Genomic DNA, 12,881 nt, shown 5'->3' on the forward strand with positions numbered 1-12,881 from the left:
ATATGTTTCACCAAATTACTTCACCTGACAAACATGCAAGCTAGCTAGAAGCACTAGTAGAGAAACGACTTTCGGTACGCACATTTACTCTCGGTTCGGTTAAAATCCAAGAATAAAGGGAGCATTATTGCCAACACGGGCATCGAAGACCCTTTTGTCCCAGTTTGTAATATGAACCGGGACTAAGAACCATCATTTAGTCTCGGTTTCGTGTTATCAACCCCGGACTAAAGGATCTCCAACCTTTAGTCCGTGTTGATAATACGAACCAGGACTAAATAGTGGTCTTTTAGTCCCAGTTGGTGTTACCAACCCGTACTAAAGGTCTTCCACATAGAATTAAAGGCCCCCTATAGGTCAATTCAATAGGAGTGCGCCTAGGACTTTGTCACATGTGCGCCTAGGCAAGTGTTCTTGGGTTCAAATCTCACACACTGCAAGAGTGGTCTCTAAGATTTTTTTTTTCGAAGATGGAATCTAGTCCCGGTTTGCATGACCCTCCCGGATTGGTAGTCCGGTTTCCCAGAACTAGGAGTAGGACTAGAAGGGGTCAGGAACCATTCTCCACTAGTGAATAATCCTCAGGTTCATCCGCGTACGCGACAGCTACAAAAAGGATAGCAGAAGACGCGCGTGACCCAGCGGATCCGCGTGAGCGTAGAGATTGAAACTTGTCGCCCCTCAGGAGTGGTGGAACCAGAACAAATCTGAGGACCGATGGGGTGCGTTTGCCTTGTAGCTGCAAATATGTTGAAAAACTGACATCTGTCGCTGTTTTTTTATTTCGTTTGTGGGTGCGGCCTCACCCACTATATTGCATATAGCTCCGCCCCTGCCCCTGAGTGCGCACGGGTTTCATCAGGTGTCAACACCTAGGAGGCCTGGGTAACCATGAGCAGCATGTTTGTTCCTGATGAAACTTTTTTCCTCACTCACCTCATAAATTCCTCACCAAGTAAACAGATTTACTGATGTGTCATGTTATTTAATGAGAATGAAATCTCTGGCCTAACTGACGGGGGTCCATGGCACGCCCAACCAGAGTAGCACCTACTGTTAGCCTCAGCCCAAAGAGCGTACACAGAGGCCAAAAAGAATCAAAGCAGCAACGCAGGCTGCTATAGCCTCACAACACAGGCGTACAGCCATTTTTTTTTTTCGAAAGGGAAGATATTATATATTAGATTGGATCACAGTACAACCCCCTTTTACAACCAAGACCTCAGCAAAGAAAGAAAATACAGAAAGGACCCTAAGATCCCTGTTCATCTTCCTCCTCTGCTTCGGTCCGGCTAACAGACCAAGCAAAGCCAGGGCTCCTTCTCCACCGCCGGGAGACCTCAAACATTGATAAAGCCGCAAGAACCACCACCTCGGAGCTGTCACACCCTGAAATTTTTGAATTCCAGGATGTGATTAAAATTAAAAATAAAATAATAATTTTCTCATAATTTTAAAATTTTGTCAACATTTATTTTCGTTACAGGGAATTTAGTATAAAGAAAATAATCGTTTGCCTTTTAAATTAAATGAGGTTGTTTGTTGGTTATGCATTCATGCTGTCCTTGCATAGTTTTATTGTTTGTTGTTCAGTTTGAATTTGAATTCTTTGAATTTGAATTTAATCTGAATTTGTTTGAATCTATTTGAAAAATAAAAAAATTCCTTCTTCTCTTCCTTTTCAGCCCACTCCCTCTGCCGGCCCGTTTTCTTTTTCTTTTCCCCCGCGGCCCAACCGCCGGCCTAGCCTCCCTTTACCGCGGCCCGTTTCTCTTTCTCCCGGCCCATCTCCGCGCACGGCCCGCTCCATCGCTCCCCTCTCTTGCTGCCACCGACAGGCGGGCCCCACCTATCGGGGTCGCCCCCTTCCTCGAGCCGAACTCAGGTCCGAGCCCGAGTCTTGTGGCCGCACGCCGCGTCGCCCGGTCGCGACCCGCACGTCGAGGCCGACCTCATCCGCCCTATAAATAGTAGCCGCCTCCGCCCCTCCGTGCCCCAAATCCGTGGCCGCCGCTCCACCCTCACAAACCCTAGCCCCAGCGCCGCCACCATTAGAGCTGAATCGAGCTTGGAGTCGCTCGCTGCGCCGCCGTTCCGCAGCCGCCTCGTCGAGTTCAACCACCCCCGGAGTTTCTCCTTGCGGTGAGGAGCCTCGTCGGCCCCTTCTTTCCCTTCCTCCCTCTCTGTGCCGCGTAATCTAACTCGCCGTCATCGCAACGCCGCTTCGCACCGCCGCACGCCCAGTCCTGGCCCTAACTCGGCCGCCCGAGCCCATAATCGAGTTCGCAGTCGCGCGCTCTACTTCCTAGTACAAACCGCACTCGAAATCGAGCCTGGAAACGCGATATCGTGTAACTCCGGTAAGCTGCCGCCGCCTCCGCTCGCCGCCGGAGCCCAGCGCCGCCGCCGATCCGCCCAATCCACCTAAGCCGCCGGATCTGGATCCAACGGATCCGATCCGATCTAAACCAGAGCCACCTGATTCCGATCTAACGGCCCAGATCATATCTGACCCGAGTCAACACCGGTCAGCCGTGCCTTTTTGCAAAAGAGCCCCTAGGCTTTTAGGAAATCGAACCTCCGTCCACCGCAGTTCAAAACTATTTCTGTTTTAGTCTGAATCTTTACATAAAACACCCTGAGCTTTTCTAAAATCGAACCCGCCGTCCTTAGCCTGAAGATTTGCATGCTAGCCCCTAAAGTTTATGTTTAATTATGTTTAGGCCCTCTGGTTTCATCAAATCTAGCCCCTGGAAGTTCTGTTTCTTCGCAAATAAGTCCCTAGAATCCTATTTTAGCCATAACTTCTTTGTTTTAGCTCTATTTTCATTGATTCTTGCGCTCACGTGATCGTTGTGACGTGTGCAAGAGATTTATCACCTTGTTATCCTCTGGGAGCACACTTTGTTGTGTCTTACGAATCTTTTCTGTTAGTCCTTAACCTTTTAGTTAATCGCGACTAGATCCCTGAAGCACCGTTTATCCCATAGAATCGCCGTTTTAGCTCCGTTTTTCGCGTTTCTTGCGCTCACATAACCATAGCAGCGAGCCCTATCTTTTAGTGCGTTCTTTTAAAGCCTTTCTTTGTTTTGGTGTATTGTTCTTAGATGTATCTTTTTGATAGTTTTGTATGGTTGCTCATTGATCGCCTCGAGTAGAAGGATCGCCATTCAAAGATTGAAGATCAAGAATTGCAAGTGAGCAAAAGCTGATGAGCAGTGAAGAGCAGTAAGAGTAGCTTTTCGTTGGAGAAAGGCAAGTGACCCTAACCATATTTCTATCTATGCTTATTTACAAGAGTATTATGATTTAATTAGAACATGGAGAACCACCCAAGAAAACAGTACAACCACAATACTATATGGCTCTGGTCTTGGCTGATTAATTAGAGACTCTAGCTTGTGACAATCTTACCGAAAGGGCAAGAGGGGATGCATCGATGGGGTATAGCTCGGTCCTCTTGGGGTAATTGGTATTGTTTAATAGTCCTTTGGCAAGGTACCACCTCATTAGGACAGTGTTATGACCGCTTTGGCTTGAAACCTTAGCGGATTGTCAAATGTTAGGGAATCTTTGTAAAGGCCTCGTAGCGTCCCTATGCAATCACACCTCGGAAGTGTGGTATTGTGCCTAGCTAGCACATTGCGTGGTTGGGTTCAAAGTTCTTCGGAACTTTTACGCGAATTATGGTGAAAGTGTACAACCTCTGCAGAGTTAAAACTAATCGGTTAGCCATGCTCACGGTCAAGAGCGGATTGGACCCTCACATGATTAATAAACTTAAAGATGGAATTAAATCATTTTCTGGTTATTTCTTGTGGCCTTGCTGAGTACCAACCATAAGTGTACTCACCCTTGCTTACTGCTGCTCAGAAGGAGAAGGTGTGAGAAGTATTTTGAAGATGATGCTGAGTTCTAGGCATGCGCAACCCCCAGTCGATTGCCTATGAAATTTGGAGCCTTCGTTTCTAGGATAAGCTATATAACTCTGATAATCTTCTATTTGTTGTAATTCTCTTTTATGTGATACTGTTACTGATTATTCACTTATGATGTCTCTATATGTATGAAACGTGATCCTGGCATACATATAGCTATGCATTCGGTTTTGTCATTAAAACCGGGTGTGACAGAAATGATATCAGAGCTGTATCGACTGTAGGATGTAAGCCTAGAAAGCAATGGCCGTGTTCTAAGGTTTCTTTTGATATCAAATCCATTCATACTTATTCCTTGACCCCCTCCATTGAATATTCTCACTCCTTAGCTTTTTCTTCTCTCAATCCGCTTTGATAACTCATCTTTCTCGTCTGATCCCTTCTCATTTGCACCTTATTATTTCGCAAATGTTAGACCCTCAATTCTGGTAGGTCTAATTTCCCCTTCTGGATCACTCCTTGATTTTAATCCTCCTTGATGTATGATTATACAATTTCCATCCTTGAATTTCTTTTAACTTATCTTTCTTGAGCCTATTTTCTTTTAATTTGTTTACAATGTGCTCAGTTTTCACATTGTGCCTCTTCTTTCCAAAATAATAATAATAATAACAATACTGCTCTGGAATCATCCCTTGATTTTTGATTCCAAAGTATCTTTCCTGATTCAAGAAAATTAGATGATCCATGCACATATCCTAATGCCCGTCCAAGTCATCTGAAGGTTGGAGCTATTAGTTCATCATGAAGAGTCAAGTCGAAGCGATTGGACAATGGTACCACGTGTCCACTTTCCTGCTCAAGTTGGATGAAGGATTCAAAGCACCACCAAAGAACCAAACCCGAACAAGGTTATGACACCCTCTATACCACCACAATCGCGAAGGTGAATTCAACACTGGACAAGTTGAAGGAGGCATGCGTCATTAATGACGAAGCTGGAAGATATAATCAAGCTTAGGAGTACCCCTTCTAATTCTATTAACAACGTTTAGCATCGTTCTTTGACTATGTTGACTGGTGGAATTCGGTGTTTGCATGATGATGTTTGTCTTTATGACCTTGTTTGATTCGCTTCTTTGTAATGATTGTTGGTGTATTGTGGGTCTTCTACCTACAATGACATCAATTGCCTAGATGGGTTCTTCTCTTATATCTTCCCTCCTTGATATCCTTTATCTTTCTACCTAATCCTTTAGAGGATGTCAAGAAGGAAGTTCAAGGCAACACTAACAGCAATAGTAGAAACCTCCAAGCATCTACAATGATCAACAAATACAAGAAGCTGAAGATGGTGAGTCCCAACAGAAATCGAGAAGATAGGGCCAATAAAGAAGACCTCAACATTTCAGCACAAATTCAAGGAGCACAAGTGATGGGTTCAATCAGGGTCAACATCCAACAACATGTCACAAAGCAAGCCTCATTTCCTAGGAGCCACAACCCTGATAAGTATAATAATCAAGTCCCAACTGGTCTGCCAGTGTTCGATAAAGAGGAGCTGTTAGCTATGCAAGCTCGTGTCTTACAAGGAAGGTTGCAGCCTAATATAGCATCACCTCAAAGCATGGAGTTGACCAAAGCAAAGATTCCTACCGGTCCAGTGAAGAGGCAAGTTGCTGAAGCATGGAACCGCCAAAGAAATAAGAGAAGTCGTGGAACACCAGAGCTAGAAAGGGAAAGACAACATAAAGATATTAAGACTCCAGGAATATGTCAATGTTGTGAGCATTATGGTCGTCCATGTCTCTAGGAAGGAGATAGCTTAATGACAGTTGAAGCAAGACAATGTTACCATTCAGCAATCAATAGGAAGTTATCCACCCAAGATCCAATCCTAGAAGGAGAACCACCCAAGAAAACCGTACAACCACAATACTATATGGCTCTAGTCTTGGCTGATTAATTAGAGACTCTAGCTTGTGACAATCTTACCGAAAGGGCAAGAGGGGATGCATCGACGGGGTATAGCTCGGTCCTCTTGGGGCAATTGGTTTTGTTTAATGGTCCTTTGACAAGGTACCACCTCATTAGGGCAGTGTTATGACCGCTTTGACTTGAAACCTTAGCGGATTGTCATAGGTTAGGGAATCTTTGTAAAGGCCTCGTAGCCTCCCTATGCAATCACACCTCGGAAGTGTGGTATTGTGCCTAGCTAGCACATTGCGTGGTTGGGTTCAAAGTTCTTCGGAACTTTTACGCGAATTGTAGTGAAAGTGTACAACCTCTGCAGAGTTAAAACTAACCGGTTAGCCGTGCTCACGGTCAAGAGCGGCTTGGTCCCTCACATGATTAATAAACTTAAAGATGGATATAAATCACATTCTGGTTATTTCTTTTAGCCTTGCTGAGTACCAACCATAAGTGTACTCACCCTTGCTTACTGCTGCTCAGAAGGAGGTGTATAAAGATTTTGAAGATAATGCTGAGTTCTAGGCGTACGCAACCCCCAGTTGATTGCCTGTGAAGTTTGAAGCCTTCGTTTCCAGGATAAGCTGTATAACTCTGATAGTCTTTTAATTGTTTTATTTTCTCTTTTACGTGATACTGTTATTGATTATTCACTTATAATGCCTCTTTATGTATGGAACTTGATCCTGGCATACATATAGTTATGCATTCTGTTTTGTTCTTAAAATCGGGTGTGACATGAGCTCCAACCAAGATGGATTTCAGGCACTGAAAGACCTTCGGCAATCTCATCGATAGCAGAACAAAGAACCCGCCAGCGCTAGCACTCCTACGAGGAAGCACCAGCCCAGCAACACCTCCGACGCCGGCGCTAGGAGCATCGACGCGGAACAAGACGCTCACTGGGGAGCACAGAAAGACCGACCCTTTCGCAAAAAGATCGACCAAAAGAGACCTCAACCGAACACCGAAGGAGATGCTGCCACCATCGCCAGCGGAGAAACGTTGATGAATAAAAACTTCACCGGCGAAGTCACCGTCGACGCAGCAGGCGCCGCCTCCGGGGAAGAAACCGAACTCACCATGCAGATCGATCACCATGGGAGCAGTTATTTGGAGACCTAGAAGAGCTACACTAACCTAGGCCTACGGCTGTACAGCAGCCGGCTAATCCTGCTTCCCCTCCCTCTCCGGCGCCGACGAGGCCGCCGGAGAGGAGGGGGAAGCGGAGGATTCGACGACGGAGCCGAGAATCGCCTGTCCGCCGCTGCAGGTTACTGTAGCAAGGGGAAAGGATAAGGACCAGAAGGAAGGTTCAGGAGGTTGTTCAGGGCCATAGGTGTACAGCCATCTGACTCAACTTTTAATCAACTTTTAATTGCGGTACCTACAACCTGTATGAAAGGACATGCAAGGGTAGACTTTACTCGAACGCGAGACCGAGCAGCTGCTTAGGCTTTTCGTCAGCCGGAGCACTTGTCTCACCTGCAAGACACACTGACCACGTGCGAGCAGGGTTTTTTTTACCGATCGGTCTGACCAAACTACCGTCCTCCGGTTCCGGTAAATCGGACCGGTTTGATTGGTTATCGGAAAAAATCGGTCAAATTCAAATTTCAAACAAAAAACGGCAGTTCAACCGGTTTCCACCGGTTAGCCGATCGGTTAGACCGGTAAACCGGTCCGGTTTGAGTGGTAACCGGCCAAATTCAAAATTTTTTATTTAAATTCAAATGTCCGCAAAGTATACTAAATGAATGTTTGTATAATATGTTTTAGGCTAAATGAACCCTCCAACCCTCTTTTTTACTACTTTTACATTAATACAATATATAACATGTTTTACATTGTATTTGTATACTTTTGTATGCATGTTTTTTTGGTTAATTTTAAATGCTCGCAAAGTATACTAAATGAACGAATATTTGAAAAAATTTGACACTATTAGATTCATCGCAACTTGAAGTATTTTTAGGAATTTTTTGATAATTTTTCATTTTTTAAATTCAAATTTGAATTTTGAATTTGACCAGTTTGAAACCGGCCGGAACCGGAACCGGTCCGGACCGGTTTGACCGGTAACTGCGGTTTCTGGACCGGTTCCGGTCGGGATTTAAAACCCTGCGTGCGAGACCAATAACTTTTTGCTTTTTGCTATCTGATCCTACATGGCCTGACGAGGCTAACATCAATGTGGAGCGTTGGGGAAGCCCTCTGCTTCTGTTTGATGCACTCGTCAGAGAAGGCGGAGCAACGTTCGCGACGGGGAGTTTGGGCGGATGGGAGTACTTCACACCGTAGGGAAAGAAGTGGTCTGCAGCCTGAGGCCTAGATTACGTGAGGCCAGGGTTGGTACATGTTTCGATTTTCCATTCGAGTAGCATTGAAAATTTTCACTCATAATCAAAACCAGAATGACTTATTCTATGATCCAGGGTTCAGTGTGTTGGAATTGATCTCTTGGCCCAATCCAACGATTGGGCCAAACCCTTGATGCGCCCTGATCGGGGACGTCCAGCCCGTTATGGCTGGTGGGCCCCCGTCGCCAGCGCTATAAAGAAGAGGAGTGGGGCCCCGGGCATGGCACCCATGGTTCACCGCCGCCACATCCCACTGCCACAGTCCCTACCGATCTAGGGTTAGCGCGAGCAACGGGAAGCTCCGCCGCCGCCACCACGACGTTCTCCTCCATCACTCCCGTCATTGGTCAGTGCCGGTGGAGGCCTGAAGGGCGTCGGGATCTGCGCCGTCCACCGCTGCCGCCGGATCCGCTCACCACCGACCCAGACTTCCTCGCCGCCGTCGACTACATGGCGAACCAGAGTTCCTCCTCCAATGCGTTGCCGCCGGCCGATGGTTTGCACTTCTCTGCATGCCCCTCTCCCTCGTTATTTGTACTAGATTAGGTATGAACAATTTGTATCTCTACTGTATCTCTACTCAGAATGTTACCCCAATACCCAATTTGTACATCTAGTTTGATCCTACTCAGAAACCATGAACAAATGAATCTAACAATGGTATCAGACGCCCGATCTAGTTGTAGATCGGGTCCTTTGGGGTCAGTGCACTCAGATCCGTGCTCAGAATGGCGAAGAATCGAAGAAAGAAATCATGAATCGATCTCGAATCGTCCAGAAAATCAAGAAACCCTAACCATAGACCGAAAAACTGATCACCGGGAGGAGGGGGAGACCTACCTCCTAGCCCGGCCGCCGCCGCATGACAGCGCGCGATCCAGAAATGGCCGCTGCTGCTCATCGGCGCATGGCCCAGAAACGGCCAAAGCTCGCCATTGTGTCGTCGCGCACGGGATCTCGGCCTTAAGAACTGGTAGGGGAGCCACCCGCGGCCACCTCGATGGCCGCATGTTCACCATCGGGCGAGCGCGCGCGTCGGTGAGGGAGCCACAGCAGCGCTGCCATCGCCCCTGGTGCCGGCCACCGCCGACACCGTCGCCACTGGTCGCGAGAGATGCAGAAGGGGAAGAGAAGAATGAGGCTAGGGTTTCGGGGTGACCGCCGGCGCCGGTTTTGATCCGGCGAGAAGGCCGGGCAGCCGTCGGATCAGATTCGACGGTTTGCATCGCCGGCCGGTGCTCGGGCCAGATGAGGCCCAGGCGGGGGCGCCGCCACGCACGTGGGCCGCTTTTCGGCCTCGGGCCTAATAAACAGAGGAGAATCAGATTTTCCTTTTTCTTTTTCAGAAGCCATTTTGAATATGTTTTTGATGAATATGTTTAGAATTTATTTTCTGTAAATTGATGCACCAATGTGTATTAATTTTAGAGTAGAAAACCACATAATTGTGCTTCTGAATATTTAGAATTTTACATGTTTTCGCTCCAAGAATTATTTTTTGTCTCTATATTAATTTGAACCAATGAGATAATTGATATAGAGGCATATGGAATTTAATTTCTCAGAATTTTTTGTAATTTATGATATTGTAATTTCTGACCAAAGTTGATATTGCAATATTATAATGTTGTCCAGAATTTTTCATGCATTATTTCTTTTTCTGTCCAACGGTAATTTAAATTTAATGCACAAATACTCGTATGTTTTAATTTTGACCAAAGTTAAATTGATACATGCATTGATTGTTGTCCCCACAAATTTTGAATTCGAATTTCAGGCTCTACTGCTATCATGAGTCTTGTGAATAGAATCCCAGAATTAGATGGCACCAACTATGGGAAATTGTACCAGAAACTAGAGATTGCGCTGGCGATGGGCAATATAGATTTGGCCGTCACAACGCCAACACCAATAGAATCAGTAAAGCCCGTGAAGGGAGAGAATGAAGAAGCCACTGCTTGGCTCTTCGTGAAAAGAACTATGACACTGCTTGGACCAGATTTGACATTGAGCGGGCTCAGTGAAGAGCTTCAAACCGCAAGTGCCTCATGATCATCAAAGGTTCCATTCCAGATGCAATCAGAATGTCAATCACTGATTGCCCCATGGCCTCAGAATACTTAGCCAAAGTGAAGAGTCAGTTTACTGGTTCCTCCAAGGCTTCTGCTGCCACTCTTGCTGAGCAGCTTATGACTAAGAAATACACTAGTGGTCCCGGTGGCATCCGAGATCACATCTTACAGATGAGCCACATGGCCAACAAGCTCAAAACAATGGGCATCTCTTTGCCAGAATCGTTTCTTGTTCAGCTGATCTTCAAGTCTCTACCAAAGGAGTTTGCGACTTTTCATGTCAACAACAACACATTTTCAGAAAATTGGGACATTGAGAAGCTGATTGGCATGTGCATTCAAGAAAAAGATCGCCTTCAGCACGCCAATGGTGGCGAGCTTGTTTTTGCAATACATCAAAAGAAAAAGAATTATCAGAACAGGAGACCTTTCCTATCAAGCAAGCATCAGAAGGAGAGTGACCCTTCCAAACCACCTTAGCGCAATGTCCAGAAAAACTGGGAGAATTTCCCAGTTGAAAGAGATCAGTGCATTGAGTGCAAAGGAAGAGGGCACTACAAGAGGGATTGTCCCAAGTTTCTGAAAAAACTGCTAGAAGAAGGTGAGGACACCATTACCTTTGTAGATGAATCTCTGTATTAAAGTTATGATAAATCCACTTGGTGAATTGATTCTGGTGCAACTGTGCATGTTGCTAATTCCTTACAAGGGGCAAGTATGAGGAGAAGCCTGCCAAGCGGCAGAAGAAGAATTAAAGTTGCAAACGGACTAGAAGCAGAAGTCGAAGCCATCGGAGAATTTCATTTACAGTTAAATAGTGGCTTTGTACTTTGTCTTAGAGATGTTCTCTATGTACCGTCTTTGCAAAGAAACTTAATAAGTGTATCGAGATTAGATGATTACTCGATTGATTGCCATTTTGGAGATGGCAAGTGTGAGATATTATTTGATAAAGAATGTGTTGGTCTTGCCTTCCGACAAGACAAGTTATACTTGCTTTCATTAATTGAGAATGTTAATGTTGCTTGTTTTGAGAATGAGAATGCCTCCTCATACTAGAATGTTACTAAGAAACGCAAACGAATTGATGCAATCTCGTCGAAATTATAGCATTGTCGTTTAGGCCATATTTCGAGGGGGAGAATAGAGCGCTTAATGAAAGCATCAATTCTTCCTCCATTAGAATTTTTAGATTTAGACCAATGTATCGATTGCATTAAAGGAAAGTACATTAAGAACATAAAGAAATGTGCCAAACGAAGTGTGGGAATTTTAGAAATAATTCACACAGATATATGTGGACCATTCCCTATCACTACTATGGATGGCTATGATTCCTTCATAACGTTCACAGACGATTACTCGCATTATGGCTATATTTATCCAATTAAAGAGCGATCAGAAGTATTGGACAAATTCAAGATATTTAAAGCAGAAGTAGAAAACCAACATGATTTAAAGATTAAGATAGTCAGATCCGACCGTGGGGGAGAGTACTACGGTCGGCACACCCCATATGGGCAAGTTTCTGGACCTTTTGCGAGGTTCTTACAGGAAAATGGCATAGTTGCCCAGTATTCTACACCGGGCGAGCCTCAGCAGAACGGAGTGGCTGAAAGAAGGAATCGTACCCTGATGGATATGGTGAGAAGCATGATGAGCTACTCCACGCTACCGATTAATTTGTGGATGGAGGCGTTAAAAACCGCCATCTACAATCTTAATCGCGTGCCAAGTAAATCAGTGCCGAAAATACCGTATGAATTATGCACAGGAAGAGAACTCTCGCTTAATCATTTTCACATGTGGGGCTGTCCAGCTGAGGCCAAAGTATTTAATCCAAATATTGGGAAGATAGATCCCAAAACAGTTAGTTGCCATTTTATTGGCTATCCAGAAAAAACGAAAGGGTATCGCTTCTACTGCCCTAACATACACACGAAGTTTGTGGAAACAAGACACGCTGCGTTCTTAGAAGATCAGATGATCAGGGGGAGCACGATAGCCAGAAAAATTGATCTTGAAGAGAAGCAGGTATTTGTTCCCACTCCAATGACTCAAGAGCCATACTTCTCGTTGCCTGTGGTCGCAGCACCAATAGAGCAGGAAACAACAGTGCCAACACCTGTTGTCAGTTCTCCCGATGTGGCAGAAAATGAAAATGAGGAGCCCGTTCCTCATGATCAAATAGAACCCGCTGCCATGGATGAGGGGGAGCCGCAGCAGCCTCCTATGCAAGAAATACCAGTCCCAGTGGCCCTGGGTAGGCTACAAAGAATTAGAAAATGAGCTATTTCTGACGACTACGAAGTCTATAATAGCGAAGAAATGCAAAATGAGGGTGATCCCACCTCTTTTGAAGAAGCCATAAAAAGCGCAAATTCGTCCAAATGGTTTGCAGCCATGGAAGATGAAATAAAATTAATGAGTACCAATAAAGTTTGGGACTTAGAAGAAATTCTTAGAGGAGCCAAAACAGTAGGTTCAAGTGGGTCTACAAAACGAAATGTGACTCCAAAGTGAACATAGAAAGATATAAGACGCGGCTCGTGGCAAAAGGCTTCACGCAAAGAGAAGGAATTGACTACAATGAAACCATT

Source organism: Panicum virgatum, chromosome 6K (genome assembly GCF_016808335.1).
Source record: "Panicum virgatum strain AP13 chromosome 6K, P.virgatum_v5, whole genome shotgun sequence".
In the NCBI taxonomy this organism is placed as follows: Eukaryota; Viridiplantae; Streptophyta; class Magnoliopsida; order Poales; family Poaceae; genus Panicum; species Panicum virgatum.